Source organism: Adiantum capillus-veneris, chromosome 7 (genome assembly GCF_014529385.1).
Source record: "Adiantum capillus-veneris isolate H3 chromosome 7, ASM1452938v2, whole genome shotgun sequence".
NCBI classification, from domain to species: domain Eukaryota; kingdom Viridiplantae; phylum Streptophyta; class Polypodiopsida; order Polypodiales; family Pteridaceae; genus Adiantum; species Adiantum capillus-veneris.
The window spans coordinates 95,045,256-95,065,257 of NC_140937.1; the positions used below are offsets into that span (position 1 = coordinate 95,045,256).

At 45.7% G+C, this 20,002-nt stretch overlaps 1 protein-coding gene and 1 pseudogene across 3 annotated transcripts in view; one reads left to right on the forward strand and one right to left on the reverse strand.

Annotated features, from left to right (window-relative positions):
- Positions 1-2,319: 2,319 nt before the first annotated feature.
- Positions 2,320-2,609, reverse strand: LOC147454250 (uncharacterized; annotated as a pseudogene).
- Positions 2,610-3,356: 747 nt separating this feature from the next.
- Positions 3,357-20,002, forward strand: part of PANC (pantoate-beta-alanine ligase) — a 44,739-nt gene continuing 28,093 nt past the window's right edge. For all 3 annotated transcript variants that reach the window (XR_015188617.1, XM_086516257.1, XM_086516256.1), the window contains exon 1: positions 3,357-3,628. The gene's annotated coding sequence lies outside the window, so the exon portion shown is untranslated. The remainder of the gene's footprint in view (positions 3,629-20,002) is intronic.

A 20,002-nucleotide genomic window follows, 5' to 3' on the forward strand; every position in this document is an offset into this window, starting at 1 on the left:
ACCTATACTTTGGAGTCACCTATAACATAAAAAGATGTTAGTAATTAAGTCCTACACCTCCTGAGATGGAGCCAAAACCACATGCAAGGTAGTAAGTATGAGTGCTAATCCCCTAAAAAGATACAACATATAGATGAGATATTCCATGGTTCCACATTTGTTCCAAAAGCTAAGAAAGAGAGCCGCCATGGCCCATAACCTTGATGTAATAAGCAACCATTTACAGCTTCATGAGCGGATGATTTACAACCATATCTACTATAATCCACAACCTTACAAAACCATACTCTTAACCATATTGGCCACAATCAGTCAGAACCCTGTTTCACAACCAACCATTTTAAACCATGTTCGGCTAAGTTGAGCAGTTTTACAAAGGATCACAACACTAAAACGGCATAGACCATATTTGAGCAAGAGTAGTAAGCTTGGTACCAAACCCATAAGCACATCAACAATAGAATAACGGTTGTGGCAGCTTTTAAAACAAATACCAAGCTGTTGTTTTTCACCCACAAGTAGGTCAACCATACCATATAGTGTCCTTCACCAAGTGTTAAGAAGAACTTCGATCATTTTTTTTAACTAAAAAAAGAAGAAATTCAAGGTAACATTCATCTAGTATTGCAAGAGGATACCACCATTCAATGATTTTTTAAATAAAAAAACATGCCTCTGACAGGACCGTATATATGTGTCGTCAGGTATCCCTACACTTGAAAGCGAATCACAAAACCAAAGCCGCAGCCACCAAGCGGGTGCACATTTACATGCTTATGATACATCAAAAAATTGAAAGCATTTCCTAAAGGCAAGTAAACCCACACTGTTGTAGACACAAACGGCTCAGTAGAAGTTGCCATTTGTGTACACGTTATGGTATATGTGTAAGGTCTCCGACCCCGAGCTAAAAGAATACCATTGCACCATGAAACAATCATAATGGAAAAAGTTAAGGACAGAGGGTCCATCGAGGAGTGGAAAAACAAAAAAGGGTGAAAAAGATAAGGTGGGACGAACAAAACCTAAGATGAGGTAGGTGAGGAGGAGGGAGCCGGTTTGGGAGTTCAGAACTTCTGGATGATGGCTTTACCTCCTTGATACACTGCCCATTTCCCTGCTGTGCGCGCTTCTCGCATCTTTTGGACTTTAGCCTTCTTCTGTTTGAGTTGAGTGGGTGTAAGATCTTCAACAAACCAAATTTTTGTGTCCTTGAGAAGCTTTGATTGCTCAAGGAGCTTGACTTGATTTGCTTTGGTCTTGAAGGTAAGAATTGCATGGTTAGTGTGATGCTCGTGAGCAAGAGTGGTGATTGTTGCTGGATCCCATTGTATCATGGGGGTTGTTGTTCGGATGCGATCGAAGGACTCGTGGAACTTGTGGTCCTCCTTTCCTTGCCAATCAATCGGGAGCCCGCCGATGCGAACATTGAGAGCAAGATCATCTTGACGCTGTCGTTCGCATAGCGTGGACGCTACATGAACTTCAACTTTGCGGAAGATGGCATCTTGCACTTGCGTCTTGACCTTCTCTATGAGGGTGATGTCTACCTTCGTATTGGGCTTGATTTCCTTCTCTTCCATTTCTCCCTTGTTGGAGTTCTCTATTGTGGTGAGTCGAGATTCGATCGATGCGAGCCTTTCCTTCAAAGCTTTGTTCTCCTCGCAAAGTCTGTCGACTTCATTTTGCAGACGGGGCATGTTGTCCACCTTTGGGGGTGTTGCCACGATGCCGGCAAACGTGGGCTTCCCTCGAGATGAGGCCCGAGTGGCCATGGTAGGCACTCAAGCAAGAAAAATTGGCTTATTTTGGTTTAAGGTAGGGGCTTAGGCATAAATTCAAATGAGAAAATGGTCCCTAGCCTCTCTGTGTAGTGGGTCGGGCGGCAGGGGGTGTGTGTAGTCGGGTCGGCAGCAACGCTCTCGTGCAGAGCGGCAGGGGGTTATGTCGATGCAGGTAGTGAGAGCGAGAGCGGCAACAGGGCATTGAGCAGCAGGTCAGCTCGGTTCTCGGGCGGCGCAGGGCACTGACGCCCCCCCACGGGGCCGCCCTCGCCCAGGGGGAGAGGTGCGTCCGACAGAGAGGGAGCTTCCTTAGGGTTTCGAAGAGAGAGAGAGAGAGAGAGAGAGAGAGAGAGAGAGAGAGAGAGAGAGAGAGAGAGAGAGAGAGAGAGAGAGAGAGAGAGAGAGAGAGAGAGAGAGAGAGAGAGAGAGAGAGAGCAATCCACTCAACCCACAACCCTGTTAAAGAGACCTGGCAGTTTAGATATAAGAGAGGACTAGCGAGTGCTTATAGGTGGTGCTTGTGGAAGCTAGTGAGCTAGGCATGCGGGCCATGGCCACCATGACCACCATGCCCCTTATCATAGCTGCTACCCCATGGCCCTTGCCATGGTCGCCTCCATGGCCGCTGTTATAGCCGCCCTTGCCACCATAGCTGCCGTTGCCACCTTGACCGCCATGCTGATCATAACCACCACTGTCCTTGCCGCCATAGTGGCCCTTGTCCCCACGCGCGTTCGCGAGGCTCACCACCCCCATCACCAAAAGCATGGCAAAAAGCAACAATGCCAGACCCTTGTTGCTAGCCACATAAGAAGAGCTCGCCATTGCAGTACTACGGTAGACTCAAGCTGACTAGTGAATACCTTTCTAGAGGTGCAGAATGCAAGTGATGGATTCTCTCTCTCTCTCTCTCTCTCTCCGGAATTAAAAATCGTATGTACAAAATCCCAAGAATTAACAAAACCATTTGTACATTGGAGTAAATTGCAATCCATCAAAGAGAAACTGTTTTTTTATTGCATAGAAATTGTCTTGCACATCATCATCATGCACGCAGCCCACCCGCGCAACTGCCTTCCTTTTTCTTTAAATAGAAAATTGGGAAAATTACCAAAATACCCCTCCAATTTGTGGAAATTCCCAGAATACCCCTCAAATTTCAAAAATTCCCAAAATACCCTTGTATCTATTTTGGCCGGATTGTTCAAGATTTTCTTATTTTTATTCTTTTTTGACAATTCAGATCTGTTTTGAGTGCTTAGCATGTAATTTGTTATAAAGTACCTCGCAAAAATAGTCGATTATGTCTAAAAATAATGAAACGATTTATCTCCAAAGCGTACATAACCAACTCAACCTCTAACTTGAGCATCTTGTATTGATAGACAATCAGTCTTCTTATGAAAAGCTACAAAAAAAATTAACTTTGGAGAAATTTAATCTCACGACCAGGGTATTTTTGAATTTTGGAAAATATGAAAGGAATTTATGACAAAATATTGAGGGTATTTTGAGAATTTTTGAAATTTGAGGGGTACTTTGCAAGATTAGAGGGTAATTTTCGCTAGAAAATTTAGTTGCGGGGACCGTCTTCCCCACCTCCACTCGTAACCTTGCTCATAGCTTCCTTGATAGCCTCGCTTGCCTTGCCGAGGGTGTCGGCAACCGTACCTTTCGCCTCTTGGGCACTTTCCGCCATTCCCTGGGTTTGCTCGCGGACTTGCCCGGTCTTCTCCTGGCTGTATTACTTCGTCTCGTCCGTGCCTCCTTGGCCTGTTGTGCACGTTCAGCCATCGATCCTGCTTCTCTTCTGAGGTTGTGTGCGCGCGCAGGTGTCTGACAAGGTGCCGTTCTCTCTCTCTCTCTCTCTCTCTCTCTCTCTCTCTCTCTCTCTCAAAATAAACTCAACTCTCTCAAAGAGCGTGCTGTATACATACAACTGAAATGTGTCATGCTTATTGTGGGCTATGATGGCATGTTCTTGCATATGTAAGTGTGCAAAGAATGACACTTTTTAATTGTGAGGTTTGCACCGGTTCAGATAGACATATTGTATTGATGTTAAATTATCTCCTATTGTTGTTGGATGCTGCATAGTTATTTCAGAAAAGGTTTTTCTTGAGAGAGAGAGAGAGAGAGAGAGAGAGAGAGAGAGAGAGAGAGGGGGGGGGCAACGCAGGGTTGCAGGAGCAGAAGCGGAAGCAACAAAAAGAAAGGAGAGGAAACCAGTAGAGATGCCGTCCAAATTGGATCCCTCACAGATAGTGGAAGGGACCACAACGACCTTGGCTTGACGATTCTGGATAGTGAGCTTGATGATAACAAATTATGGCCTTTTAGACGTCTGCTAGATTTTTCCAAACAATGATGCAAAATTGAAAGGAGTCGCATCTTCCATCTTTGTAAACTAAGCTATTCAATTGATCTATATTTAAGTTTCAAAAAAAACATATTTTTGCTAGCAATGGTGACATGTATAAGGACGACTAGATTTGTATAATCATGATTGGGGAGCAACGGTGCTGACATTTATTGTTTGGGTTTAGAGAAATCTCTCTCTCTCTCTCATGTCTCTTTTTAGAAAAGATGTATATATATACGTGAGAAACTCACTTGGTAACTTTGCTCGGTTCTGATCTTGCTCGGATAAATTCGCTCGATGTTTGGTAGAACTCTCCTGTTAGTAGGTAGGGTACTCCAAGATGAGGGGAAAGCCAGACTCAATAGTCTGCGTTGTGAAGGGCCTTTGAGAAGGGGTGTGGTCAAACCAAGCTGTTTGCACCGTAATCATCCTGTAGAAGTAGGGAAGCTAGATTGAGAAGTCTGCGCTATGAAGATCCTCTCAGAAGAGAAGTGGTCAGACTAAACTATTTGCGCCATCTTGCCTATATCTCTTGCCTCTAATCCTCCGGTGTCAACCAAAACAGAATCCGCACCAACAACACCACCAAACCGCAACTCGGTGTGGCTCTCAATGTGAGTGAGCTGGGAGTGGCCTACTGTCCAGGTCGGGGGATAAGTCTTCTGTAAGGTTATCGAGGGTGAGTGTAAGAAACTTTGAAGGTAGCAATCCAAAAGATCAGGAGTGTAGAAGAGCAACTGCACTACCATCCAAGCCAAGCTCCAGGTGACTCCGGATGTAGGTGCATAATGATGCCTGATCTCCCGCATCTTGCGGTTAAACTCTTAAAGAGAGTCCAAAGTACTGAAGTCCCACTCCAGTTTGTAGATCCAAGCAATGAACGTGTTTAAGAAGAGATCCAAGACCCTCTCCCTAAGACCATGTAGATGCTCCTGCGTAAGCAAGTGATCTGACGTGTCTAGGTCAAGTGGTAAGTGTTTGTCCACCCAAGATGGTGGTGTCTTCTCTGGAATGTGGGAATCCCATATGCCATGAGCATGGCCATCTCTCTCGTGATGAGTGCATAGGTGTGTGTGTAGCAAACCACAAGTCGCCACCCCCTTTAGAGTGTGCAACCACCGAATGATGGCTGGAATGAATGGATTTCCCAAGGATCGTACGCCCGTAGATAATCAAGCCGATGTCGAAGATACCGTGTACTGCAGCAGTCATTGAGAGACCGCACGGACCACCACCGAATGGTGTCCTGGCAAGAGGTAACTTCATCATCCGTGATAAACACAAGCCAAGTGTCTGCTGTCCACCCAAAAACACAACTGCGAGGTGATGAAAACGCTGCTGTCCAGCAATTTTCAGCGTGCTCGTACGCTCCCGGGAGGGTCCGGAGCGGTGCAGAGGGTGTACGGAAGGTGGTGAATCATTGTCACTGCCCCCGATGGGCTAAAAACAGAGAAAACAGCAGGGAAGTATGGCTGAAATCTAAAGGATTGAGAGGATTTGTCGCCGGCAAGGCACCGGATGCCAAGCCGGTGGGGTAGGCAAGATCCAAGTTGGCAAGTGGGCGAAGGCTGACGCTGCCCCCCTCTGCTGAAAATGCTGCTGTTTGCCAAAAACGCAGATCTGGTTGAAAACACAGGTTGTAGGGAGGGGTTTTCCGGCGACGAAAACGCCCAAAAGGGCCAGCTCTGATGGGGGAGGGTAGAGATATGGTTTACTCCAGCAAAAACGCAAGGGGAAGGATGAGGTCTTTGCGATGGATATCCTCCAACGGATGTCGCCCCCCCTCTTGGTGTAAACACGATGGCAGATTTGCAGAAACGCTAGCTGATCTAATCCCTTGGGAGGAGAACCTCATGCAGAAAGGTGATGCACCCAACCTGAGTTTTGATACCATGTGAGTGTTGCTAAATTGGCTTTATCTTACAGAAAAATAATTCTAAATGAATTATTGGATTTATAAGTGAGAGGGTTTTCTCGCTTGGAACACCAAGGGAAAATAATTCTAAATGAATTATTGGAATTTTAAGTGAGAGGGCTTTTCTCACTGGAGACATCCGAGTACAGAGTATTCCTAGTGTGTCATTTAAAGTAATGACGGGAACACTGAGAACGGGAATATCTGTAAGGCCACCAGGAATGGGTACTTCTGATGCGTCACATCGGATGGATGACAGGGAGCATCGGAAAGAAGTATCCGACCATCCGGGAACGGACATCTCTGATGCGTCATAGGATGGGTGACATAGAGCATCGTGAAGGAGATTGTACTGTAAGTTCGGTAGGAAAGGACTAGGTGATGGGTATTCCTGATGCGTCACAAGGTGGGTGACGGGTGCATCGGATAGGGAATATCCATAGTCGGGAGGAAATTCCGAACTGTGTTAGAATTGTGTACAAGGAAAAGCAAGCACTCGAATGAAGATGGGTTCAGAGAAAACTTTGAGGAAAAACAGATGCTTTCTGAGAAAGGGGGATTGGTTTTCGGGAAAGCATCTGCTTTCCCGCGAGGAAGTTATGTTTGCATTGCAATTGTGCGTGTGATTGCATCCGGGGACGCCTGGGAAGTGCTGTGAAAGCATTGTTTTTAACTTATAAGGTTTTATTGAGTTTTTGGGCAGGTTCAGACTATTTTTTAAAATACGCCGGCCGCCCATTTAATAAGTGGGCAGCCATCTGATAAATAAGGCAACAGATCAACCAGCGTTTTCTCTCTCTTTTTCTGGCAGAACGGAAAAAAAAATGATGAATTTTTTTTTTTTGAAAAAAAAAACGGCCGTGATCTCTACGCGAGTAGCTATTCGTGCCCGTGGCTAGGAGCTATAAAAGCATCACATGCCCTCACTCAGAGAGGAGGACCAATCTTTGCAAGGAGGAGATGCTGCTGCAGATTTCAGCCGTAAAGAAGACGTTGTCGGTGATGCCCATGGCTGCCCCAAGTGTACCAGATGTCGCCAAGACCCAGTGCGCGAGTTCCCTCGCGAAGAAGTGCCTATGAAGCGTGTTTCCATCGCGACAAGTTGCTGTTTTTCTCTGTTTTCAGCCCATAAACATCATAGACGGGGCTGATTTACGAGAAGGAACCCGAGAACACACCTCTTTTGTGTGTAGGATTGGAAGAGAGGATTTTCTATGGAGAGATCTCTTCCGAGGAATTGCTTTTCAAGAATCGAGTTGCTTTTCGAGCGTCGAGACTTTGAAGGTAACGATTTTCATGTTCAGATCTTTGAGTATTTGATTGCAGGTGTACTTCCTCTTCGTGAGGGAGTAGGAGCAGAGGAAGGCATGAGCCTCTGCAAGAGAAAAGCGCTCTGAGGAACTAGAGCCAGATCAACCCAAGGGTTTTGTACCCGAGTTTGGGAAGTAGATCCACGGATCGGAGAGAGGTAGTCTCTCAAGTTGTGATCCGGAAGTTGGGATTCCCAAGTAAGGACTTTGTGTCCAGGAAAGCAGAGTTGTTCTGCGGGAAGAGGACTTTGGAAAGAGAGTTGGAAAAGAGTTGCAGGGATGCCATGTCCTGAGTCTGGAAGGTGAGATCCAGAGGCGAGAACCTTGATTCTCGAGGAATTGGAATAAGGAACGGAAGTTCCTTGGAATAGGGTTTTGCCCTAGGAATCGGAAGCTAAGGCTTCCAGGAACTATCAAGTCTTATTCTAGAACGAACGTGGTAATACGTTCGGTTCAAGTGCTTGTATAGACTTCTCCTCAGTAATAAAGATACTATTACGGGGGGGGACCTCCCCATCTACTGGTCCCGAGTACTGTGTCTATGTTCTCACTCTCTATCTCTCTCTATTTATTTCTCTCTATATCCTCTGGCTTCAGTAATAAGTGATAAATTCTATTTATCCGAATGTATTTTATATTGTTATGCGCTCCCGTTTGCGACAGAGAGAGTGCGTGTGGGGAATCGTGTGTGTCTGTGTGGATAGCAGCTGTCCAGCCTGCGCGAATCCTAATCTGCTGCGAGAGACTACTGCGAGAGACTAGTCCAAGCTGGCAGAGGGAAGCTGGACGATACCAAACCAGATCAGAGTCTCAGACAAACACAGACGAGAGCTTAAACTTAATTAGCTAACTCCTCGACCCGTAGGCGTAACAGAGTGAGACGTTAGTTGAGGTCCCACCTGGCGTGCCAAAAATGAGAGCACCTGTAGCGAGGAAAAGGTGTGGTGCTCTCTAGAGTGGGTGCTCCTTGGTGCAGTATGCATGAAACCTCACTTCAACAGAAGAAACATCCCACAGGAACATGACTCAAACATAGAAGCGAAGTATGTCTCAAAACAAGATACGACTCAAAACACGACTGCAGACTCAACTCAATGGAACTCGACAAGCGCAAAGAACCATACAACTCTAGTTGGCAGCACACACAGCTCCAAGCTCAAGACTCAAGGTACAATGGGGGTGTCGAGGCTCCAACGTGCAGGGAGAGTGCCAATGGCGTGAGAACTCTAGACTCGAGACCAAGACTAGACGCTAAACCATACGAAAAGTCCCTCCAAAACCCAAACAGCTATGGATATATAAAAACATGAAGAGCTACCAACGGCTGCAAAATATCCACTCCAGCTAAGCCTACTCTGAAATGTGAGGTGGTGCATTGGCCACGGTGTCGACTGGACCACCACCCGTATCCTTGCCACGTGTCACCGTCACCGACCTGACAAGAGAGTCCGTCCAGTGTGAAACCTGGCCCAACTGTGACTAACTGCCTGTCCCGTGCCCGTGACACTGTAGCCTTGCTACCTACCCCACGCTATCATTCGAGTAGAGCTAGCTGCCCCTCTATGGAGATTGAGGCGCTTACCAGATCAGTCTCCTTTGTGCACATCTTGTGGGATACTACTAGAGACAGATATGCTAGACTGACCCTTGAGTCTTCTAGACAGTTAGCTCTTCAGGGGGACACTTCATACTGGTATGCACAAATAACATCATGGTTTGAGACGCATGGCTTCACCATAGATAGGTTGCCCCCTTTCCAGTACTCTCTTCAGGCACCCTCGATGTCTCTTGCACGGGTGGAGATTTCTAGACTCATTCGTCAGGACCTGATCCAGCTGGATACCAGGAGGACATGGATAGAGCTGCCACAGGAGTTGGGCACAAAGATGGCTTTCTATAGAGAGCATCTTCTCCACCTCACAGGAGATGGGTTTGTGATTCGACCCAGCTACATGGACACACATGTCATGGTTTGCGGTGTGCCATTGGTCAGATACGCACATCCTCACATCAGCTGGAGATTGTGACTTGTAGATTCAACTGGATACGAGCAGACAACAGGATATGCCGCTTATGCCAGCTAGAGCCAGAGACAGAGCTACATAACATATGTCATTGCACAATGTACTATGAGATATGGGGCGGTTTCCATTGCTTGTTCAGAGAGGGTTTCGGTCCTTTCTCTAGGGTCATGATTTATGAGGATCAGAGATGTCTTGGGCTATATCTACTTGAGTTAGTGTAACAGACTTGGACACTCCAAGTCAAGAATCAATTACAACAGCACCAAAATAACCACTTCAAAACAATTCACAGATCACAATAGATTTGCACTGGCCCGGCGGAGTTCTGTGCCTAGAGATATTGGCCCCAAAGATTGGCGCCCCTTTCGGTATTTTGTTATGTATTAATCAATGTTCAAAGTACAAGAGAGCGGTTAGGGTTTCACTCTCAGACTCTGCGTCCAGATGCTCTGCAAAGTGAGCCCAAAACCGCTTATTTATTGTTTACAAGGGATGCCAAAAGCAGAGTCCCAAAAGCTTCAGAAATAAAGCAAAATCTCTTTTTCTCTCACAAACTCACTTGAGTTTTTAAAAATAAAGCAAGGGAATTTCTCTCTCTCTCTCTCTCTCTCTCTCTCTCTCTCTCTCTCTCTCTCTCTCTCTCTCTCTCATGCTCAATTGCGTCGCCCAAAAGCTGAAAATCAGCGCCCGTAAATCCTGCCGCAAAACCCGGAAGTCCGTACTGCTGCAACGTGGCATTTCTGACGCCAAAATTAGGGTTTCAGTCAGTTAGGGTTTCAGCAGCAGTTAGGGTTAGGGTTTCCAAAATTAGGGTTTCTGCAGATTAGGGCTTCTGGCAAAAATTAGGGTTTTTGCAGAGTAGCCACGTCATCAGTTTGTGACATACCCCCCTTTTGAAAGCATTGTAATCACCCTTGATTATGCTTGCAAAACAGACAGAGACCATAATCCGTCTTAGCAGACACTGACTGTTAGTACCTACGTACTAGGAACACACATCTAGCACATGTACCAATCGACAGTCACATCACAGGACATCACTCGACATCACATGACATTCAACATTCATTCGGATCTTAGACCATGATTTATCGGCAATGTAGCTAGCAATCGCATCTAGATCCAATCGGGACCTCATCGATGTTCGATTGACTAACCCCTATTGCAACCATGTCTATTCAAGATCAATCAGACCAAAATGCTGCAGTCATTTCGTCTATCAGTTCCTGCACTTAAAAGAAGTCAAGAACAAATCAGTATCATAATCAGGAATTCCATTTCATAAAGTCATACAACAGAATATTGTCAGCTTTCAGTATCCCTGAAGCTCAAAGAGACATTAGTGACTCTAGTATCTAAATCAAGGCATCTGTTGACAAAGGAGCGGAGTGACTCCCCTCTTGTGCATCCCACTGCACCAGATCTCCGGCCAAGCTGAATTCTGGGTTCTATTTGGAGTAGACTATGCTAAACCAAAAGCATTGAGGTAAAGTTTCACAATATGAGGAGTATTTGCTAGGTCCTCCTTCTCCATCCACTTCGCATCCAATGCAGGATAGTTCTTGAACTTAATTTGGCAAACGTCGTATCTAAGTCTCGCATATATTCATCCGCTTCAAAAATCTTATCTTTCGTGCTTAGGAAGGGTGGAACCTTCGCAGCACCTTCAACAATCTCAAATGGCGCCTTCCCCGTCGAAGTGTGGATCATGTTATTGTAGGCAAATTCCACCAAAGGTAGTTACTTTTTCAGATATAAGACTTTAATAAATCTAGAACCACTGAATTTGCAATCTCAGATTGCCCATCAGTGTGCGGGTGGAACGATGACGAGAACTGCAACCGTGTGCCAATGTTCTCCCAAATTGTCGTCCCACACAAACTCGTAAATCTGGGGTCTCTGTCGGAGACAATCGTCTCAGGCATGCCATGTAATCTGAAGGTCTAGGCCACAAACAGTCTCGCTAAGTGATCCGGCTTGACTGTTTTCTTCACTGGAATGAAATGAGCCTGTTTGCTAAATCTGTCAATAACAGTCCAGTTACCATTGTGACCACTCTGTGTTCTCGGGAGATCAAAAATGAAATCCATTGCAATACTTTCCCAGGGGCGGGTGGGTATGGGTAAAGGCTGCAACAATCCCTGTGCTTTATGCCCGTCAAACTTGACCTGCTGGCATACCAAGCAGTGTTCGGGAAAAATCATTTTTCCACACATACAAAATTCCTTTCCTTGAATTTGCCAAGAGGAAATTTTAGAAAATTACGCTGTTTTTTTGGATTTTTACACTATTTCTCTCTTTTTTGCAACGGAATTTCTCCTTTTCCCCTCATCCTCAACCGGCATTTTCGAAATTGAAAACAGCACGATATTAAGCTGAGACACATTTTTCCCGAACACTGATACCAAGCAACTGCACACAAACTCTTCCATATCCTTCTTGAGTCCCGGCCAAAAGAAGTATCTCTCTACCCCTTTCATGGTGGTAGCAATGCCGCGGTGACCCGTAAAAGGTGGACTGTCACGAGCCTGTGGCAACTTTACTTGTTGATTTCTTTTTGGGGGAATTTTATTTGACTTGTTTTAAAGCACCCCTTTGGAAATGCCAATGCCCGAGTTGCATGGTGTGAGGCAGACAGTGAGAGTCTAGGCCGGACGGCCAGTGAGCACTGAAGTAGGGCAAATGGACTAAGGTTAGTCACGGTGGGGCTACGAGTGTAAATCACCTGATAGCCGGCCGACATTGCACTTTTCGATGTGGTTCGAGTGGTGATTGATGGTCAGATGACCAATGTGAGTGCCATGGAAGCATCTCCTAAAATTTAGGGACTGCTATTTTGGACCTGAAAATGTGTTCGCGTCATTACCTCTGGTATGACAAGGGGAACATTTTATTACTTCTTCGCGAAGTCAATTGGGCAACCGGTCGGGAGATTTTTAGACGGTAACCCCAAAACGGGAAATGGCCTGTAAACGCGCCAAGTGGCACATTTTTGTGCACTTCCCTCATGCAAGAAAAAGTGGCGCTGAATTTATAGCTGGGAGGATCATTTGCAAGCCCTTTGTCATAGGTTAAGAGCTATGGAGTGCTTCTTTTCCCTCTTATGTATAGTACGGTGCCAGGAGTGATGCCTTGCACGCTACGCATTGCTCTCTCTCTCTCTCTCTCTCTCTCTCTCTCTCTCTCTCTCTCTCTCTCCCCCCTACGAGCAGTTATGTTATGCCCCACTAGTGGGCTTTTCATTTGACCAATGTACAATTATGTGGGTTCATGCGCGATTGTCGAGGCAGGTACAGGTGAATTCGGAGAGGTTTCACGTGCGAAATCTTGTCCGATTCAAAGGGCAAGCCCTACAGGTGCGGGAGCTTGAGGACTTGCTACGGATGCAACCGGCACGCGAAATGGAGCCCGAAACAGGGAATTACAGCCTGCTGTGTATTTTTGCAGGTTTAGGGTTTCGGCCCTAAACGGTCCCTAATACCCCAAGGGGGTTCGGAGACGCGAGGGGACCGCCGTAGAGGTGATCTGGCGCATTTTCGGAGCAGAAAACAGAGAATTCAGCGTGCTGCAGATTCTCGCCAGGTTTTTGCAAAGTGTCCGTATGCGTCGGGAAAGCCCTCTATTGTGTGGGGATACTGACTGTGAAGTGACCTAGTATAGTTATGGTGCCAAAATCGGACCAGAATAGGTGCAATTCAGCCCGGATTATGCAAGGCAGCTTGTAGGAAATCACAGGTTTTTATTCCCTCTGCTAAAGAATAAAGAAATACTTAAAGGGGCGCCAACCTTTGGGGCCTACAGGTGTCGCTGACTGCTTGGAAGCATTCTAGCTTCTTGGCCGTGCTTTTTGTTTTGAAGTGTAATCCCATTCCCAGTTACAGGTTCCTTTTAAGTCAGTGCTTTGTGTCGTAAAGTCAAGTGTTAAAGAATCGGGTGAAAGCTATCGTCTACCGCCCTACGGGCCGGTTCCATGGTTCCCTCGCCGGGATAAGATCACTTTTTCCTTACGAAGTGAGCCTTGGTTGGTTTGCGGCGAAGACACAAAGCACAGGAACTTGGAATTACACTATGGCTGACAGGACAAACAATGCTAGAGAAGAGGGTTCCTCTTCCCAGGGTAGACAGGCTATTCCTTTACAGCATGAAGTTGGTGAGAGTTCACGACTGCCACTGTCTACGCCTATTGTTCGTGTGAATGCACAGCGAGAACATGTTCAAGGGTTCATGACTGGGCACTTTGAAGAGGATGCGTTCAGGACATAATTAGTTGCTGCTGTGAATGTCTTCACTCAGTTGTGCAGAATCCCAGGTTTATGGATTATTTGCAAGCACCATAAAAGTCACAGCAGGCAAGGGAATGCCCTCAGCGTACAGAGCCCGTTGAGGCTCAAGCCGAGGTCCCCCATGCCACTGAGTAGGATAGGGAGCATTCACATGTTGCGGAGTTACGTCAGGCTCCTAGATAGGTCCCTACTGACCATGAACAGGTGGCGAGGATTCCTACTCTACAGGTTTTGCCAGTTCAGCCCGCCACCTTTCAGGGTCAAAATGTTGCATTGAATGGACAGGGAACCAGTCTCCAGGCAATGCGTCAGGTTTTTCCACCACCCACGGTACATCTTGGGTATTTCGGGGGTGGATCCGTGTTTCAAAGTATGGCTGGTTATGCGCGTGGAAACCAACAGTACATGCGGGGAACAATGTTTGGGGGTATGCATGGCATGACGCCAAACCCCATGTATGGTATTATTGGCATGCAGCAAGGCTTTCAGAGCAATCAGGGCCAATTTGGGGTGCCACAGGTCAATTTTGGCATGGCTGGTTTTTCTGGACAGCAGCCAGATATGGCACCTTTGATGCAGAATCTCAATGACCAAGGGGCACAGATGGTCCCTACTACAGTGTCCATGCTGCAGACGCTTCCCTATGACAATTCGGCGCCAATAGAGAAGCCAAAACCATACAAAGAAGGAGGTGCAGCTGTGAAGTTCAGCACCTTTAGTGGCTTCGAGGATAAAGCAAAGGCTCTTACCTTCCTCTAGCAGTTTGATACAGCTTATGCAGGAGGGAATTTTACAGAAGCCTCTAAAGTAAGAAAAGCTGCCACTTTCTTAAAGGACAATGTGCTCACATGGTGGATGACATTGTTAATGCAGGGACAGGCACCCGCCACTTGGGTTTACTTCAAGCAAATGTTTGCATTTGCTTGGCTATCAGATGAATTTGAAGCCGACGTCATGACAGATTGGCACCAACTTACTTTGGCTACATGCAAGAGCTTGCTGGAGTACGATAGGAGGTTCTGTAAAGCGTTACTCTGTAGCAGACTTGAACACTCCAAGTCAAGAATCAATCGCGACAACACCAAATAACCACTTCAAAACAATTCACAGATCACAATAGATTTGCATTGGCCCGGCGGAGTTCCGTGCCTAGAGATATTGGCCCCAAAGATTGGTGCCCCTTTCGGTATTTCTTTATGTATTAATCAATGATCAAAGTACAAGAGAGCGGTTAGGGTTTCACTCTCAGACTCTACGTCCAGATGCTCTGAGAAGTGAGGCCCTCACCACTAATTTAAAGATTACAAGGGATGCCCAAAAGCAGAGCCCCAAAAGCTTGAAAGCAAAAGCAGATTCTCTCTCTCTCTCTCAATGAGAGTCAGTAAAAAGCAAGTTCTGTTTTTCTCTCTCTTTCTCCCAAATCATAGCAAAAAGCTGAGATTTGCGTTGCTCAAAATTTTCAAAAAAAAAAAAAAGCTTAAAAAAAAAAAAGCCTCCGCGATATTGGAAATTAGGGTTTCTGGCAGAAATTAGGGTTTCTTCTGTCCGCCACGTCATCACTTTGTGACATACCCCCCTCTTGAAAGCATTGTAATCAACCGCGATTACGCCTTCAAAACCGACAAAAACCATAAACCGTCTTAGCAGACACTGACTGTTAGTACCTATGTACTAGGAACACATATCTAGCACATGTACAGAATCGACAGTCACATCACACGACATCACAGGACATCACCAGACATCACAGGACATCACATGACATACAACATTTATTTGGATCTTAGATCATGATTTATCGGCAATGTAGCTAGCAATCACATCTAGGTCCAATCGGGACCTCATCGATGTCCGATTGACTAACCGCTATTGCAACCATGTCTATTCGAGATCAATCAGACCAAAATGCTGCAGTCATTTCTTCTATCAGTTCTTGCACTCAAAAGAAGTGAAGAAACAAATCAGTATCATTATCAGGAATTCCATTTCATAAAGTCATCCAGCAGAATACTGTCAGCTATCAGTATCCCTGAAGCTCAAAGAGACATCAGTGACTTTAGTATCAAAATCGAGGCATCTGTTGACAAGGGAGCAGAGTGACTCCCTTCTTGTGCATCGCACTGCACCAGATCTCCGGCCAAGCTGAATTCTGGGTTCCGTTTGGAGTAGACTATGCTAAACCAAAACATCGAGGTAAAGTTTCACAATCCGAGGAGTATCTGCTAGGTCCTCCTCCTCCATCCACTTGGCATCAAATGCAGGAAAGTTCTTGAACTTAACCAAGAGCCGCCTTCGGACTTTACCTTTCTTCGTATCGTTATGTGCCAAAATCTGTTCAGGAACAAGGATCTCCTCGTTTTCTTCCACTTCGGGTTGCTCATCAGGCTCCCCATCATCAGGCACATCACCCTTAACAGGTTTCAAGAGACTCACATGCAATGCATTGTGAATCCTCCAAGTATCTGGCAGTTTTAATCGGAAGGAGACATCATTTATTTTTTCAATAATCTGGAAAGGTCCGTAGTATCGCATACTAAGCTTTGGAAAAAGCCTCTCCTTTCCCTTTTTCTTTCTTAGGCGTGCCTTCTCAAAATGTAAGAGCACCCAATCATCCTCCTTCAGTTTCAAGTCGCGACGATGGCGATCCGCTGCCTTTTTCTGTCGCTCTTGAGACTCCTGCAAAGTCTCGCGAACCTTGGCAAAAGCTGTATCCAAATGTCGCGAATATTCATCCGCTTCAAATATCTAATCTTTCGTGCTCAGGAAGGATGGAACCTTCGCAGCACTTTCAACAATCTCACATGGCGTCTTCCCCGTCGAAGAGTGTATCGTGTTATTGTAGGCAAATTCCACCAAAGGTAAGTACTTTTTCCATTGAGTCTTCTGATCCGAGATACAAGACTTCAATAAATCTAAAATCACTGAAATGGCAATCTCAAATTGCCCGTCAGTCTGCAAGTGGAACGATGACGAGAACTGCAACTGTGTGCCAATGTTCTCCGAAATTGCCTTCCAAAACAAACTCATAAATCTGGGGTCTCTGTCGGAGACAATCGTCTCAGACGTGCCATGTAATCAGAAAATCATCGTGATCTTTCTGTGTTCTCGGGAGATCAAAAATGAAATCCAGTTCAATACTTTTCCAGGGGCGGGTGGATATGGGGAAAGGCTTTAACAATCCCTGTGCCTTATGCCTGTCAAAATTGACCTTTTGGCATACTAAGCAACTTCGCACAAACTCTTCCACATCCTTTTTGAGTCTCGGCCCAAAGAAGTATCTCTCTATCCCCTTCATGGTGGTAGCAATGCCGCGGTGACTCGTAAAAGGTGGACAGTGGCATTCAGTCATAACCTTTTCCCTCAACGGTTGTGTAACGCACAACATAGTCTTTTTCATCAAGTAGCCTTCCCGAAGGGAGTATCCAACTATTGTCTCCCCATCCCGTATCTGTGTGAAAATATCTACAAAATTTGTATCTGTGGCATATTGATTGACCATATCCTCTAAGCTCCTATGATGTATCGCGGAAATAGCCAGATCCAACGGCTTCCGAGACAAAGCATCTGCCACCACATTTCTCTGTCCCTGCTCATGGACAATCTGGAAGTGAAACTGTGACAAGATGTTCGTATACTGCATCTGCTTTTCCGAAAGCTACTTCTGTGACAAGAAGTAGCGCAAACTCTGATGGTCTGTAAAGACAGTAAAATCCGCTCCGAGTAGGTAGTGCCGCCACCATTGAGTAAGAGCATGGATCAGTGCCAAAAGCTCTTTCTCATATATCTGTGCTTTCATCTCCGGCCTAGAAAACAATCGGCTCTCGTAAGCAATGACACGGCCTTATTGCATCAAGACCGCACCTAGACTACGACCATGAGCATCACAATATACTTCAAATGACTTTTGCAAGTCTGGCAAAGTCAAAACTGGTCCCGTAGTCAATTTCTCTTTCAATGTCTGAAAGGCAGTCACTTCTGTGGATCCCCACGAGAAACTCCTTTCTGTGTCAAGATATGCAAAGAGGAAGCAACCTCTGCAAACTTTCGTATGAACCGCCTCTAGTACGAACACAGTCCCAAGAAGCTTCCAACTTCATGGACATTCTTCCAATCGGGCCAATCACGTATAGTCTCTATCTTGGCCGAATCCACTTGCACTCTTGCTGCTGAGAGAGTGTCCCAAAAAGTGTATCTCTGAAGCAGATGATCTCTGTGTTCTGTCTCATTCTTGGAGAAAACAATGATATCATCAAAGAAAGTGCCAACAAATAGCTTGTACTATTGAAAAATTTTGTCCATCATCCGGTTAAATGTCGTAGGAGCATTGATTAAACCAAAAGGCATCACCAAAAAAACTCAAATAACCCAAAAGTCGTCCGAAAAGCTGTCTTGTAGACGTCTTCCGGTGCGATTCGGATCTGATGATATCCACTCTTCAAGTCAATCTTGCTAAAGCACGAGGATCCTTGTAACCTGTCAAGTATATCATCGATCCTAGGAATCGGAAATCTGTTCTTGATGGTGATTTTGTTGAGAGCTCTATAATCAATGCACATTCTCCAAGATCCGTCTTTCTTCAAATCCAACAACAGTGGAGAGCAGTACGGTGAAGTACCAGGCTGGACAAGACCCTTTTCCAAGAGGTCTTTCACTTGGTTCATAATCTTTTCAATCTGTACTCGGCTCACACGGTAAGGTGGCCGGTTCGGTGACGTGCTTCCAGGTATCAGGTCAATGGTCTGATCTTCAGGCCCTCTAAAAAGCAATCGGCATGAGTGTGGAGAAAAATCTTGGCGTTCTTTTGTTCAGGTCAAAACATATTCAACCTTTATTCATCATTTAGTTCTCTCCCAAAAGAATGAGTAAAGAAACTGAAGTTTATCAAGTACAATCTCTGAGCCCTTCATTTGTCAAAGTCGCTTTCTCGGCCCGATAGTCAGCCACGGTGTAGTTCTTGTGGTACCAAGGGATCCTGAATAGGACGTCACTCGCGTGTCCTGTCATTGCAAACAAAGTTTGCCAATGCTCGGTGTAATGGCAACATCCCATTCGGGTGCCAATGGAACTACCTCCGCCTGTGGCGTCAGTCTGTCGGGCGTAATTCCAAATCGAGCCGCCAATTCCAAGTGAAAAGAAGTTGGCCTTGGCTCCTTCAAAAGAGCTTCCTGATCCTTCACTTTGCCTCAAAAAGCGGCAAAGTTTGTACTTTCATTCATTTGATTCGATGCAAGTCCCACGCCATGTGGTACCAGTTCTGCTTTTCTATCTGCCTTTTCTGCCACGTTCCTCAGCTGCTCTCGAACTCTCAGGCCTGTCGTCGTTCTTATCATTCTGTTCTTTCTGTGCTTTTTAGGGCACTTCGCGGAGATATGTCCATGTTCCCCGTATCCAAAGCACTTCCCCTCTCTAATGAAGCGAGCTTTCTCCTGAGGAGTAAGCTTGGGTCGTGCATCCTTCTTCTCTGGGTTGCTCTTTTTCCTTCTACTTTCATTCCCAGAAGTCTGTTCGGCTCGTTGTGTCATGGCCTCATGTGTGGGGTAGGTTAGACTGCCAAAGTGAATGGCAAAGCCCCGCTTCGCATGACTCATCAACTCCTGAATAGAAGCTGACTTCTGTTCCAAGCAGTGATCTCGGATCTTTGTAGGTAGACCCAAGGTAAACCGCTCAATCTGTTCTCTGAACGAGATCTTCTTGAATGAAGAGGCGGGTAGAAAAGAGCTCCACAATCTTTCACAGTAAGCATTGATTGTATCTTTCTTGGTCATCCGAAGATGGTTCCAAGTAGCTCGTATATCTCTTTCATATTCTTCCGTCAACCAAGAAGAAATAAAAAGCTTCTTAAATTTCAGCCATTTAACCGGCGCAGTCTTGTTTAAAAGAAGCGTGGACCACCAAGTACGAGCATTCCCCTTAAAGTAAGAGGCAGCTCTCCGAATCTTGGAGTGCTCTGAATAGCGTCTTCCCGCGAAAGCGATGTCAAACTGCTGTATAAAAGACAAAGCCTCCGAAGCATCTGAGTATCCTGAAAAAGTATCAAACTTGATCGAGTGGCACCTTCTTTAAACTCTCGGACTTTCTTGCTTTTATCTTCGAGAAAGTCATACTGGTTAGCTTTGTAAAAATTCTTCTTGTTTGCATAAAAGTTTCCGTCATCGGAATCCGAGTTGTCTATAGACAAGTCCTCATTAGAACTGTCAGTCTCTGGGCGAGATTTAGCCTTCTTTGCCTTTCTCTTGCCCTTTCCGAAGCGTTGCTTCTTGCTTCGCTTTTTACCTTTTCTGTCTTCTTCGCTCGAATCCGAAGAGCTAGAAGAACTGTCAGAAG